The sequence below is a fragment of the Lathamus discolor genome, chromosome 3 (genome assembly GCF_037157495.1).
Source record: "Lathamus discolor isolate bLatDis1 chromosome 3, bLatDis1.hap1, whole genome shotgun sequence".
NCBI classification, from domain to species: Eukaryota; Metazoa; Chordata; class Aves; order Psittaciformes; family Psittacidae; genus Lathamus; species Lathamus discolor.
This window is the reverse complement of record NC_088886.1, coordinates 8,283,862-8,299,836: the sequence shown is the minus strand read 5'-3', so window position 1 is coordinate 8,299,836 and position 15,975 is coordinate 8,283,862. Positions and strand designations below refer to the sequence as shown.

The 15,975-nt window shown below is 40.6% G+C and overlaps 1 long non-coding RNA gene across 1 annotated transcript; it reads right to left on the bottom strand.

The window, feature by feature from the left end:
- Positions 1 to 737: 737 nt before the first annotated feature.
- LOC136010829 (uncharacterized) lies at positions 738 to 15,583 on the bottom strand. The gene is made up of 5 exons (XR_010611019.1): positions 15,455 to 15,583; positions 4,421 to 4,528; positions 2,894 to 3,114; positions 2,729 to 2,801; positions 738 to 896 (listed from the first exon to the last, which is right to left on the bottom strand). It is a non-coding gene; the product is annotated as an uncharacterized LOC136010829 (long non-coding RNA).
- Positions 15,584 to 15,975: the final 392 nt, after the last annotated feature.

Genomic DNA, 15,975 nt, shown 5'->3' with positions numbered 1-15,975 from the left:
GAAAACTAGAAAGGCAAAGGCAGTCCCTATGCTAGCATTTCTGTGCAAAGGAGGCAAACCACCTGAAAGATGTTTTTTGCTGTGCATTGCTTCTCTGCCTAATGCTAGACATACAAAAAAGAGAGGATGGCCAAGCTGCATATGCTACACCATTCTCTAGGACCTTTCCCTATACTTCCTCCATGATCCTGATCAACTCTGATGTCCAAATGAAAAATACATGTTCCTGATCTTCCTTTTTCAAGTTTGGGACCTTATAGCAAAATTTTATCAGAGGTTTCTTCCCATAAGCACAATTTCCAACTGCATACCCTGACAGCTTCAAAATGCCCAGCCTCCATTTTATCTAACCAAAAATCACACCTCCCCAAAGTTAATAACTTTAAGGATTTCAGATGTACATAAGTGTGGGATCCACCAGATTGGGAGCTCTGCAATTATCTATCACAGAAATGGGTCATGGTTATTTGGATACAAAGCAGCTAGTGCTTCTCAAAATTTCTGGAAGCAATAAAAGAAAAGTCTTTATTTAAAGCACAGAGGCAAAAGAACAAAAGAGAAGATGAAATTAAAGTAAATCTTGCACCACTGAGCTGGCACAGACCACTAGATCAATGCCAGCACGCAGCTCCACTGTAAAGGAGCTCTGCATTCTGATCACTAGCAGTCTGCATGCAAATGCAATGCTAAAGGAAGAACAAAGAACAAAGAAAGCAAATACAAATGTTTATGCACAATCATTCAATTTGAGTTTACTAATAAAAAAGAATTTCATTTTTTGCTTCCTCTTCTGAAAGGTTGTTTCCAACATGGCTCTTTCCACATTTGCAGAATAGCTGATTTCAATGATCCACAATTTCATATTCACACACATGAGGCAAGGATGCTGTCTCCACCTTTACTTACAAACAACAAAACAGCATGCCATTAGTGCAAAGACATCACACTTCTCCCTAAACATGTATGCAAAGTAAATAGTTTCTAATAGTAAGCTTTCCCCTTGTCAGCATCACAGCATGCACAGGTGCCTGGGCTGGAAGGGAAGTAGTGCATGGTTTCGTGACATTTCTGTAGTGAAGGATTCCTACCTCCATTACCATTAATAGCTGGGCTTTCTGGTATTCCCTAATAGTTGCAAGTCTCTCAATCACTCCATCAAAGGCCACATGGCTTGATTTCTTAACAAGGTGTCAGCTTTTAATAGTCTTTCCATAATAGCAATATTTTCTAAATGGGTAAGACTAGGGAGCAGATTTTGAAAGGTTTTCCAGCACCAAAAGCATAGATATGTATGCAGTACTCCAGCTCAGCCACCAGCTGGGAAACCAGTTTTGGAACTCTAAGCCACAACCTCCCAGCTTAATCTCACAGAAATACCTTTGCAATGAATCTCTTCCTTGCTACATGGACATAGCACAAGCTACTAACACAGCATCAGCCCCTCTCACAGAGCTAATTCATTCAGATCTTTTGAACACAGAGGCAATATTACAAGGACCTGCAGTGAATGCTCTGGATAACACATGGGGAATCCCTTTGCGTAGGACTGGAAATGTTTAATAAGGAGCCTTAAACAAAGTCAATGATTAAAGCCAACCCAAATAATCAGACACATTTAGTTCTCTCTAATCAAACCACTGTCCAGATTATCCTAGACATGTGGAAAGACTGAATGTTGAGTTTATTAATTTATTTCTTTAATAACTGTGTGATGTGCTTTTTGTTATATTGCTCCCTCACACTGTTCCAAGAGCAAATGCAAGTTTTAATATTGTTTATGTTACCATCATTTGAAAATTAATAGCTTTTCATATATCTTTTGACTTCTTGGTGACTGCAAGGAAAAACAAAGAACTTAAATATATTCAAGGCTAAGTGTCATTTAAACTGCCTCTGATAAACATGTATTATAGTAAATTACCATAAACATGCTATGCACTGATGTAGACAAATGCCCAAAGAGAAAACCCATGTAAACAAGATAAGTAAAACTGTCTTATACATATTTAAGGGATCCATAAATGAGAGCTAGTCATAAACTTGACAAAGGTAATAGAAGACATATGTTAAGCTTCATTGCTATAGAATTCAGGTTAAAAGGTGATATAAATGTTTCAGTCTTTTATCTGAGACTCCAGCATTAAAGATTTAGTCTCCCTTCAACTGCTTTGGGCAGGTGGAAAGGTTTTTGTCCTTTTCATCTTCTTTTTTAACCTTTGCACCTTCTGTTAGTTAAGTTTTGCTTCTTTCTTCCCATGTTTCTTAGCTTGTTAAATGTTAACGTGTTATACACAGGCATATACACCGTGCACCCACAGCGTTACTAAAAAGAGAGCTGCCAGTTCTCTGATGAAAGGGCTTGCAAACACAGGGATCAATTTTCTACTAATCAGAAATCCATCTTAGTAGTATTATAATTGAGACCTACAGGCCACCTCTGCAATGGCAGGGTGATTCCTTTCTCAGCCCAATGGAGGGCTCAGAGCTAGCTTTTGCCTGTTGCTCAAAGTCTTGAGCAGCCTGCTGTAGCGGACTCTGTTCTGTGCAGGGGCCCTGGGCTGAGTGATGTCCAGAGGCACCAAGCACCCACGGCTGCTCTGCAATCCCTATTCCAGAGCTCCTCTCACCAGCCAGCAGTAACACTGGGTGACTTCCCATCCCTGCTCCGTGCCCCACTCCCAACCCTCCTGAGCCTCATCTGACCCTCCATGTTCAGCATTTTAAATGCCTTTCACTGCTTTGGTCACAACTTCAGCTCTGACATTCTCCCAGTCTCAGGGACTGTAATTAAAAAAGACAACCTACAAGAGGACAGTAGGATCAATTCTTATACCATAGATATTGCAATTATAGATGTGCAAGACAACATGCTCTCCTCCCCACTGTCCAGTACCTTCTGCAAGGTTACTTGCTTCAGGAGCAGCTGCTTCTGACCAAACACAAAGACCAAGTATGAGCAGTAGTTTTGCTGCCGGAAGACTGATTTTATTATGGCTTTCTGGTATTTGGTATCTTTCCTAAAATCCCAGGTGCTCACATGCTGTATTTGCATGGGAATCTCACCACATTCCATTTCTAGTTCCCAGGCTTGCAAAGAAGAGTTTAAAAACGTGGCTGCAAGACAAAGTTGTTTTCAAAAAAGGAAAAAAAGAAGAAAAACTGCAAATAAATCACTCTCATTTCTCAAGGTCAACATCAAAAAGCATGGCAGGGCTTCTAACATGAGTGAGGCATACCAGCCAGCACTGGATACACAGATCCTTATAGTGGGCTTGAATGCTCAACATCCTGATTCAGAAACAGCTGCCACTGCTTCACACCAACATCTGGCCCAGCACAGCCTAATGACAGACATTCGCCCTTATATAAATAAATATATCCCCCCCGAGGTGTATAACTTCCATGTGGAACATGGAAATGGCTGTTAATGCTCATTACTTGTACACTTAATTTAAACATCATGTATTTGTTGATCTTGGGTTTAGTTTCCTGTAACCAGCTTTAAATTAAAAACTAAGAGAGTCTGGTTGATTTATTGCATCCAGAAGTTTGAGATCTTTGTATTTTATTCATTTTCATACAAAAAACTCTCCTAGAACACTGCAAGAGCACATCGGTATTTAGGGTCCTGCTCTTTCGCTCCATCTCTCAGTGAGTTCCTCATCAAGTCAGCTCAATTTCCAAGTGTTTCCTCTCTCACCCCAAACAGCCACTCCTGATAATTGCCTAACTCTGAAAGCCAAGCAAGGTCTTTTCTGGCTTATATGTTAGTAGCAGTAGACTGTGAAATCAGAGGTTAGTTAATAAGCCATCAGGACAGTCTGGACTGTCCCTACAGCCCTGGCAGAAGTAATAACACTGATTTATCCACCTAAGTAACAGAATGTAAGTCTGTATGTACCCAGGTAGCAGTAAAAAGGCTGCCATTCACAAGCAATTGCTTGTGTCGGGAACCTCAGGAAAAGATACCAATATTCAAAAATATTCTGAGATATTTTGCCAATAGAGTTAAATTTAAAGTGTTTATTTTAGATCTGATACTTCAAGGGGAAAAAAAGAGAGGAACTTTATCACTTTTTTTCTCTTCAGAGCTTTTCTTATTTAGTTAGAGCAGAGATGGACCAGAACCAAGGCCCTTGATCCAAATACTCCCCCCACCTTCTCCTTGCCAAAAAAAAAAAAAAAAATCAAAATCTGTACGTTGTGCCTCTCCCCTCAGGGATGGTCTTAGACTTCACTGCATGCCCTCTCTGAGCCTTCTTGCCAGTCTGTTTATTTTCTCTTCATCAGCTTTTTGGGGAAGAGGCCATTTCATTTTCCATCAAGCCTCTTCTCTCTTCCATCGATTCTTATTCTGTATTTTTCCCTTTTGCCCGCACGCAGCACTACACACATTTTCTTCTCCATTAAGTTAACTCACAATTCATCAAGATGGTACACTCCAGAGCCAAACAGATGTGGAGCTGGTTTAGAAGAAAAAGCAGGGATTGCTCCACAGTTCACTAATAAATGGCATCAATCTTGCTCCCTTTTAAATGAAACATGTTGTAAGTTTCTCTTAGTCATGGTAATGAAAGTATTTTGCCAGGTTATCCCAAGAGTCCCAGACCGAGAAATGGAGGAAAAAGAGATTACAGCATTGAGAATAACAGACCTATATTTTTAGTTAATAGATATTACATATTAGAAGAACCAAGAACCTTATTGGGTTAGGAATATCATAATAAAGTGCACTTCTGTTTTTGAAGCAAGAGCCAGGAGCCTCTCTCTAAGTGGCATATATAATGGTTCTGCAATGTTTTCATGAGATCAGCGTAGAACGCAACTCTTACCCAACCACATCTATGAAAGTCTTCAGGAGGGGTTAGAGATTTTTTTGTTTCCATTATTGAAAGGATTTAATATATTCAAAGCCAGGAGACATAGTTAACTCAAACATCCTTCTTGCAGCATTTCACAGAATCATTAAGGTTAGAAGGGACCTTTGGAGATCATCTGGTCCAACCACCCTGCCAAGGCTCTTGCATTCCCCCAGAGTAACCACTACTGACACTTATCACAAAGTACTCATCTAACTGAATGGTTCTTTAATCTCACATGGCGCCTTCCAAAGTGCAGCTTCCACTGAGAACCATACATGCTCCTTGTACACAGGAAGGAAAAAGAGCCTCTAAACTGCTTCAGGAGATTAGGGCTTTTTTTCCAAGGATGGAAAAGGAGCTGAGGACAACATTTCTGAAGTCACTTCATATTCCTGGTAGCATTGCTTCAAAGACTTAAAATCCATTCCTTCCTCCATGTCTACTTTTCCAGCTTCTTCTTTATCTCCTGTTCTTTTGGATCTGTACAGTTCTCAATTCTCAAGTTACAGATGCACCATCATAAGCCAGAAAGATGCAACCACCTCAGCCTTACCTGATATGTCACCGCATCTCCAGCTTATCTTCCATACCATTACAATAGTCCCAACTACTGCTCTTAATGACTTATTCTCCTTTATTCCCATGAGAGATTTGCCTTCATCCTGAAATACTATGAGCAGTTACCACAAATTACAATTGCTTTGTTGCTCCTGGGGAGTGCATTTTATACCTGCCTCCTTTCCTGTAGCTCAATAGGACAGATCCTTAAGGATGACCAAAACCAGGGAAAAGCTGGTTTACTCGAGTTTTATACTATAACTTGCCAAATACAAAATAAAATTAGATTTTAAAAAGCAGGGTGCAAAAAAAGAGCCAGCTAACAATCAGAATACAGGATCTTAGTATCCACAAGTTCACAACTGTCAAAAAAACAACTCATCCTAATGGGACAATGTAAACTGCACTTTCTACTTCGATAAGCACAAAACATGAGCTCTCATGATGATATAAGTTGTTGTGGTTGGGTTGAGGTTTTTTAAATGATAAATGAACTGCTTGGTTGTTTTCCCTCTTTTGATAGTTTTGAAAGGAGAGACTGTACAATGGCAGGGAATAATTGAATTGTAAAGACAGAAGCACAGATGGATAACAACTTTCTGTCATTTGTTCCTGAAACTTCCTAAATGAAATTCACATCAAAATGTGAAAATCTGTAAAGCATCATTAATTTCAAGAGATCAGAGCAAGATTTTGAGCAGGAACTATGAAATAGTTTCTGTGTGTACTCTTCTGATGTCTTTCCTATTTCATCTAATTAACAATAAAACAGATGTCCCATGACAAAATCAGCTTTTTTATCCAATAACACTCTGACAATCTAAAAATGCCAATCCCTTCACATATGTAAGTTAAATGTCACTGGAGAGAGTTAATGCAGTTTAGGGATAAAAGCAAAGTGAATATTAATATTGACTAACTAGCTACTGGGGTGCAAAACAACTATTGTCTACCCTTCAAAGTTAGAGATCTCTACTGCAGGGATCTTTGGACTAACCCTGTTCACAGCTCTTAAAATGTAATCTCACCAATTTAACTTTCTTAAGTGCTCTAAGTTACAAATCTTAATACATATAAATTAAAGTACTCAAAGCTCTTGTAAAGGCTCATATTCTGAAGTAAAAGTGATCTGTATTTCCTGTCAGTCATTTGTAAGATCCAGGAACAACTCAGAAAAATAAACTAGTAATATCATAGCAAAAAAAGACCTTATTTCCTTTACTTGACTACATAAACATGGGAAAACTCACAGCATTGGTATCCATTTACAATATGTGGCTCAAATATTCCAGCACTGTGAAAGCTCACTCTTAATTACTCATTGGTGGTACATATACCTACTGCTAATTTACCACCTGCCCGCCTCCAGATGGTGTCGTAGTTCACCTGCAGATTGGAATCAAAGGCAGAGTGCTCTCAGGGCAAGGAATGAATTCTCCATTTGTTTACGTTGTTGTTAGGAATTACACGTGGAGGAAGGTGGTCAAGACTGCTTCAGGTGGAAATGCTTCTTTGAGAAATATTCACAACCTTGAGTTTAAGGAGGCATCCTCCTCATGTGTCCCCTCAAAGAAAATGAAGCTATTTTTGACATTCAAAAGATTCCCTTTAGTACAATATAATTATTCTGAAGACACTACATCTCTTTATGAAATGTGATATGCAGTGCTCAGAGAGACTCCGGAGAAGTTAATCATAGTTGCAATCATGTGTCTTTCCCGATTCATGCAGTTGTGTGATTGACAGAAACTCCCAAAGCAGAATTCAATTAAGTATAATTTTGATTTCCATAAGACAAGTCTGCCTTTGTTGTAACACCAAAATCAGTTCTGAAACACAGATAAAATAGATATTAAATAATGCAATCTGCAGCTGCTCAGGTAGAATAAATGCCACTAATAATAATGCTGCCACTGTTACCTTCTGCAGACTTCAGAGTCTGTTTTCTCCAAAATTGAAATATGAATATCTCAAGTTACAGAATGCCATAGGGTACGTTTTCAAGTTTATTAACTACCTGAAGTGCAAAAACTCACATGGCTTTTCAGAAACACCAAGACTCCTACTCCCACTGAATCAAGAGGAGTGCAAACTAATCCTCAGAGCATCAGAACTATGAACATATATTGTGGTGGCACCACCTTTGGCAGATTATAATGTCTGACACACATCATCTTCTATATAAAGAAGTGCTTTGATAATGCTGGGTACAGGGAAAATGGTACAGCAATGCACTGGGCCATGGGAATAATCACCATGATTTATCACCCAAAACCCTTGAGAACTCCTGTATAGTCATAATAGTACTTATTTTAATTGGTTGAATACTGTCCAAGATTTGATCAGTTCACCCATCCTAATCTTCCTTGCCACACCAAAACCCCTTAAAGCAGTGTTTGGTTCTTCCGCACAATCCATGATCTGCTGCTGCTTTCCACCTCCCACTCTCAGCACTAAGCAATAAGATGAAAGAGCCCCCGAGTTTGTCCCTTGTGAAGTGGCCTCTGCAAGGCTAGGGTCAGGAGCTAACGCCATCTTTCCCTTCCGCACCCACAGCATGCCAGACAAGAACTGTTTCCCAGTACCTGCCTGTTGCATCTACCCGCTCCCTCTCTTTACATGGCCAGTACAAAAGCCCCTGGCAGCCACTGTAATCACAGTAATAGGATTTTAGAAGTACAGACAGTTTTACTCCTTTCAACCTCTTTCATTCTGCTTTTTTTTTTTTCTTACGGTGAATACAGGCAAAAGTAGGGACATAAATCCCTGACGTATCATTCCAGACTGGCTCACAAAGGAATGGACCAGCCACCACACAAAACGTTTCTAGAAAAGGCAATAAGGGAATGCTTTCGGAAGTTCGGTTTGGGTTCTGCATCACAGAAGCCCCCATTGCATATTTAGATGATGGTCTGCTTCCCTAACAAGCTATTTACAGCCAAAACAAAACCTGGCCAGGGAAAGTGCACTTTCCACTGGGTTGCACACATCTGATGTGGAAAACGCAGCCAGCCAGACCTGACGGCAGGTCAAGCTGAGCGTTGTGCAAAGGAACAGGAAAAAAAGGGTCTCAAAGGAAGCATCTGACAGTTGAAGGTCAAACACAGAAGTGCTGCTTCATTGAAGGCTGGGGACAACCAGTGGTGGCTTTAAACACAGTCTCTGCTGCTCTCTAGTGTCCTAACAATCACCTAGCCTAGCACAACGGGCTTCTGCGAAGAAGAAATAGCTATTTCAGGGCCATCTCAGCCTCAGTTAGGAAGGTATATTATTAAATATTAACAACTTAGAAATGTGTAGACTATTCATTATATTTCCTTGGCCCTTTGAGTAGGGGATCTCTTATCTGTTTTTCCTACTTCATATATTTACCATAAGTTAGACCAATGTTAAAACATTTTTATAGGCCACTAAACTCTTGAAGGAGATTGTTAGTGGACATTTCCAGTATACATAACGTCATGGGCTAATGAAACAATTTGGAAATTACTGCAATAGAAGTGAATACACCCCAGGCCCTCAATAAGAAGCTCATGGGTTGAGATAAGGAGAGGGAGAGATCACTCACCGATTAGTCACAGGCAAAACAGACTTGACTTAGCAAATTACCCAATACAACTCTAAAGGTGACTCTGGCATTCAAATTTTCATTTCTATCAAACATTTTTAGTTCCTGGAATGGTCCAAATTAATTGTTCATCGCTGGCTTTGCTAACAAGCACAACACAACAGGGTGCAACTGTCACACCGTGTTGTCTTATGGCACTACAAAAAGCTGCTCTTAAGACTACTTGTCCTGTAATCACAGCAGCAGAATTCAGACTTGGAGGGTGGTTTTCAATATCCTGAAGTACAGGCTCATTCTTCTTCACCCTTTAGCTCGCATTCTTGGATTAGGGTCAAAAGGGGAAAAGCACAGAGATTCTATGCAAGAAGCTTGTACAAGGTCACCATGATATTTATTTTATCACTGTACGTATAGACCCACCTCGGCTGCAGTATGCCTTAGGCCTGCATCACTTTCAGTGGGTAATGTAACGTTTTAGTCCTTACACTAAGCCACCATGAAATGAGAAATATTACATAGGATATGACCAGAATTTTCCTCAGACAAAGAAAAGGTAACAACAAAAAATGCTAGAAAGTGATTTGCGTGATAAATTGGCTTTTCTATTCACTTACCCACCTATATTCCTCATCACCATGATAAAAGTATTTCACAGAATCCTGTGAAAGTGTAACCAAGGTGCCAAGTAAACACATTAGCACAGAAGCAGCATGAATTGCTCAGCACACTCATGAATGGGCAGAAAGCCTTTACTAGTTACAGCAGACAAGTTTGGCACTGGAGAGGGTTTCTATTTTTAGCCCAGTTTCCAAAGGAAGTGTGGTTTATGCAATCATAGGACATGCAAATGTTGTGTCTGTCATCTGCACTGCTATCACTACTCTGCCTAAATAGTCAGCTGTAGCCGAAGTCTCGTAAGTGACAGAAATGCATAGGAACTTGGTTTACATAGCAACTCTACTAGATGAGAGTTGGGAAGTGCTCACACTGACTGCAAAGTTCCCAATCAACATCAAGACCTACACCTAAGGCTAGGGGCTTTATTCCTAACTCCTGTGTTACAATAACCAAGTGCAGTCAATGCAGTTTCCAGCCAGGATCTGCAGTTCACTGCATGTTTCTGTCTACAATCCATATTAGCGCAAAATAAATAATACTTTCTAAACTAGTCAGTAAGAATCAAACTTCCCAGGTTTTTCAGGGGCCCTGTTATGTGGCAAATACAGAGACCAAGACATATGCTTTACCTCAAAGCAAGTGGAGAGAGAAAACAAATGGGTCAGCAAGAGAACAAAATGGGACATGAGGAGAAAGAGATTAAAAGGGGGCCAGGTATTGTCTGTAGCTGCACAGCAGCAGGCAGGAATTCCACCTCAGCCTGGGTTTGGTTTAGTCTATACATTGCACAGACCCCAAGAACGATCCCTTCCCCAAAGCGCAGTGCATTTAGTAACACAGAAAGTGGGAGGCAGGAGAGAGAACGTGTGACTTGCTGCAGAGTATAAAGCAGAGATTGGATCTGAGGTCATCAGATGATTGTGAGACAGTTTAACGCTTGTGGCATATTTGTTTCTAACTAAATTGAATAAGGACTTCTGAAAGCTGCAAAAAGAGGCCTTTTTATTTATTTAAATTGCTTTTCATACTGTGTTAATAAAAGTATTACATGACATTCTCAGCTGCTGCTCCCTTAGTAGCTGGAATTTTCTGCCTCTGCCAATTTCTAATGCTGACATTTTACTTTCTTTTTTTAATCTTTGGGCTCAAGGCAAATTTTTTTCACCCTGATTTCCTTACAATATTTGGGGCTTGCTCCTGCATTCCTTGAAGCCAATGAAACTCCTGAATGAGCAAGGAATGCAGAACCAAACCACAGAGTAATTTACGTTTTCTATTTTACTTGCTTTGAAAGTCCCTGAAGAGTTGTATCACTGTTTATTGCCACAATAAAACATTTCTAATTCACTCAAGTGAGTTAATGACTGAGAAACCTCCTGGATATTATTGAGCTGGCAAACCATAATTGATTACTATATTGTTTTATAAAAAGCAAAGCTAATATAAGCTTTTTTCCTTGTTAAGTACACCTGTATTTGATTACTTGTTACAGTGCTTTACTGCCAAATAGCAAAGCTTCTCTAGTGTGCTAGAAACCCCAACAATGTGCAAGGCTGCAAGAAATCTATAACTTAAAACCTTAAAACCTCAGGGAGAATCCAGTATCTTGGAGCGCGTATGAATTGTGGAAAGTACCACAAACAAGATTAACAAAAGCCCACTAACAGTCTCCCCTTTTTGCTTTTATTTCGAGCAGCTCAGTCAACAGCAGCTATTCATCAAGGCCCTGACTTCAAGCACATCTATGAGACGATTTATCCTTGCTATGTCAGTTTTATATACCTGTTCCATATGGTCATAATATCAAGTTATGAGCTGACTTTGGGACTGTTTGTTGGTTTTTCTTAGCCTAAGACCTACTCAGCACAATGGACCCTTATTGCTGCAAGTGCATCTGGCTGCTCCACTAACACGAATAAAGAGTCCATTAATTTCAGTGCGGTTACTCCTCATTTAGTGACATGGAGGACAATCACACATAAGATGCCAGGACTCTGCTGGCTCCGCACGAATTACGGTGAGAAACAGGAATACCTGAGCACCAGACCAGCTTTGACCACACAGTGGCAGCAGAATCAAGACACTGCTCAAACAAGTCTTGTAACAAAAGTGTCACAGGAGCAAACTTCCAGTAGCTCTTGTTTAGGGATAGAGGAAAATAATCCTATAAAAACCACATCAGGTGAGATGCATAACTGAGAGCTGTAGGGAATTTCCAAAAGTAAAGCCCTCCATTCTCCAGCTTGAGGCACACTGCTTGGGGGTACCTCATTTTGCTGTAATGACCCAATGTGTGGTTTAAGCCTGACAAAGCTGTGCCAAAGAACAAGCCCAGCCACTGACTGCCTCCTAAGAGCTCCAGAGAAAGGGTGAAGAAAATGAAATGAGGTTCCCTACCTCACAAGCTACTGTAAACACAGGAGGAGGCAAATCCAGTCAGCACTGTGCTGGAAGCCTTCAAGAAACATTCTGGAGCAAATGATTCCAACTCCATTAATTGCACCAGGCTCTTGCAGCTTAATGGGAGTTTTGCTCAGACAACAACTGTAAAATAATTAAGAAATTAATTAATAAACAGTAATAACCAGCATAAGTAGAGGGCTTGATCTGCTTCCCACTTGTGTGAGTAACTCAAGAACAGCTGTCTCACTGTCCCAGCTTCTCTGTTTATGCCACCCACAGACAGTGTGGGATGGCAAACCAGCTTGGAATCACAAAGGAGCAAGGTCAGCCCTGTCTTGTTCCTGGCTGTCAGCAGAAGGAAAATGTCACAGGACCTCCTACCTACCATCAGGTAGTCCTCCATGATGGAGTGGTATCCCAGGACAGTCCCTTGGAGCAAAGGCCTCAACCCAAGGCAGCAACGCATCTCAGACATTGTACAACAGCAGAAGTTAATGTACTTTAGAGCCTGCAGACCCAGGCTGCATGGCCCATACTACATAGCATCCACTTGTCAAAACATCCAGTGCAAAACTCTTACAGTATTCAAATGGAGCAGACAAGAGGCAACACAGGAAAACAAACACCAGGTGGAATGGAGGAGCAGGATGGAGAAAAAGTAAAAAGCTCTGTGGTCTGCAGACTCCACAAAGCCTCTTTAAGGAAATGGGCTGAATGGCAGGGGTTGGAGGGAGGGGCAAGATAAGAGATTGGGAATTTCCCCTCTTGTTCCAGAGCCCTGCAGGGACCCTGCTCCAAAGCCAGCACTGTCCATCTCCGCACACCCCTGCTGCTCTGCTCTGACTCCCACTGGGGTGGACTTTGGGGCTAACAGCTTGGAGTGATCAGAGGAACCTGGCCTAGAAAACTGCCAGAGAGCAGGCAACCGTGGACACAAGCCATCAGGGAACAGCACATCAGCTTCCCCAGCACTTCGGAAGGAAAACTGTGGTTTCTGGGGCTTTACTGCACAAGAGAGCAAAACGCTGTAAATTAACCAGCTGCCCTCCTCCAAACCAAGCACACTGCTGCAGCCAGGTGCGAGGCAGGAAACACTGAAGCACTAAGGGCAAAGTGAATCATCCACAGCATGAAACAAGCTTGTCAGGGGACAGATGCATGCAGACTTAGAGGAGAGCAGCCTGTATGCACCACGAACATTTTTCAGTTGGCTGTGACCATTTAACTGAACAGAGAGTCATCTGCCTTAATCATTACTATTAAATTTATTATTCATTAACCACATGAATTATTTAAACTTAAAACTAAGGCTCCTGGAAGCCAGCGTGAGACACTGACTGCTTTCAGTTCTGATGGTTGTGCAAAGCCTGTCTTCTACTACTGCCAACCTGAGGTCCTAAACATGTCAGATCTGGTCTTGGACTGCTTTAAACCTAACACTTCAATAGCTATGTCACTCCCTTCAGTTTATCAAGCCTTTATGGCAGATGGCATTGTTTTCTTCCTCAACCAGATGATTAAAAGTTTGCTTCAAAGCAAAATCTGAGGTTCAAAGAATATCAGGACTCCAAGAGTCCAAACACGTAGAAATCCTTTCAGTATCACAAAATATTCAACAACTCACTAACTTTATGGCCAATACTAGTAGTTCATGTTTGCTGGATGCAATAATTGTTCTTGTTTCTCTCTTTCGAACTCTAACTAGCTATTGTACATGAGGAAAGCCTGGGCTCAGAAGGACATGGTACTTCATCTGTGCCCCAGGTAGCTCCCCTTAAACCCACAGGAGCTCTTTGATAGAACAGGAAGTTTAACCAAAGCCTCACAAGTTGCAATCAGACGCCTAAACCACAGCATCATTTTCTTCCGCGTTTGCTTGCAAGAGGGACACCTCTTAACCTCTGCACTTCCACTACCGACATTTGAACAAGAGCTCGGCAGGCACCTTTACAGTTTTAGACACGATTACTAAAACAAAGAGGATTAGGAGAAACTACTACTCTTACAAACCCAATCTCCTGCATCCTCCTAATCATGTCTTTTTTTAGTCTCTCTCAGGAAAGAGGCTGCTTCCTGAGCCCTTTCAAGCATCCTGCACTGCTACTTGGTAACCAAATCTCAGGAAAAAACACACTGAAGAAACAGCGCCTAGTGGGGTTTTTGCTTCAAAGGGATTTCAATAGCAATTAGGTAGAAGACACTTTGAAAAGCATATCACATGCAGTCACAGGAATCTGCTACTGAACCTAGAGAGAAGGGCTGAAGGTTTAAGAGCCAGAGCAAAGGACAGAGTTACTGAAGAGATTCTGTTAAAGACAGATGTGCCAATTAAAGTACAAACTGCAAGGAGAAGGAAATAGTATTGCTGTAGAAGGACAAAAAATAACTCCTTTCTTCTGGTCAGATTATGAGCTGGTCGTTAAAAGCTTTCTGTCCAAAACATGGCATGCGGTCTTCTGGCTAGAATATTTTCATGACAGCAATATTTAAAAAGAAAACTAAACATTGAATAATAAGTACAATATTGAAAAATATAAGAAAGGTCTGAACACAGATCCAACTCCTCCAAAATTCAGTGGGTTTGGTTCCCTTAGACCTCATTCCTATAGAACTGTGAAATAGCTAAAGAAGTCTTACAGACTTATAAGAAAGATGAGACAAACTTTTTAATAGGGTCTGTGGCAATAAGACAAGCAGTAATGGCTTTAAACTTGAATAAGGCATATTTAGACTAGCTACAAGGAAGACATTTTTTACAATGAAGGTGGTGAGACACTGGAATATGTTGACCAGAAAGGCTGTAGATGCCCCATCTATGGGCCCATTCAATGTCAGGCTGGATGGGGCTCTGAAACCCTGATCTAGTTGAAGATGTCCCTGTCCTTGGCAGGGGGACTGAACTAGATGATCCATAAGAGTCCCTTGTAAGACACAAAAGTATTCTATAAAATTATTTTCTTTAATTTTGACCTTTTTTTAGATGGTATTTTCTGAGAATGCAGTTTCCTGGTTTTGCAATCCTTTCATAGGGGAGGAAAAAAAAAAAGATATTTGTAAAAACAATACAGAAAATTACTTTTTAAAACAGTTAAAGTATAATGAAATGAGGGAGACAAACATGTAATTTGAGATTACTTTCAACTTAGCCTAATGCAGAATAGATAACTTAAAGGGAACAGATGCGCCAAATAATTTCATACTGATCATGGCCACATGACCTTTACAAGTTACTGGTAGATAACCCTGAGATATGCATTACATGCCCTGCCAAAACTGTTATTTTTCCTCAGTGAGGAGTTATTCACCAAAAAATAACCCACCTTGTCAGCTATATTTTTCCTAACTATAGTTATTTTCCCCTTGACTAGCAATTCTACTGTGCTGAAATTACTATGGCATTAGTCTCTCCATGTTCAAGAAGCATATTTACTGTACTAGTACTCACCTGCTTTTCAACATCAATATGACACGGATTTCAAACCAAGCGAGTTCTAACTTGTTGTTACTGTATTCTTGGTGAATGGTTGGAGCTGTCCAAAGCACACAAAAAAGCAGTCCTGCATTGTATAGACTGCAAAATCTTCACAGACAAACGAAATGGGTCAGTATGAAAGTCACTGAGACCATTTACACACATAAAATAACACAGATAGGAGTTCACAAGCTCAGGTCTAGCATACTGCCTTTGGTTTTTCAAGTTTAATATTGGATCCTAGACACAGAACCATGTGGTCTACTACCTGACTTCATATCTTACCTTTGCAGTGTGAATTTCACAGAGCTAGTTCACATGTTGATTTTGGTCTTAATGTCACATACTAATCTCTTACATGTGTCGCTATCTTTCTAATCTGCACAAAACAAACTTCATCACAAAACATCCATTCCTCATTGATCTCCTGAGAATAAGTTTGCCATAATCAGCACCCCTGCTAAATTATCCTCAACCTGAAATCAGCACATAGT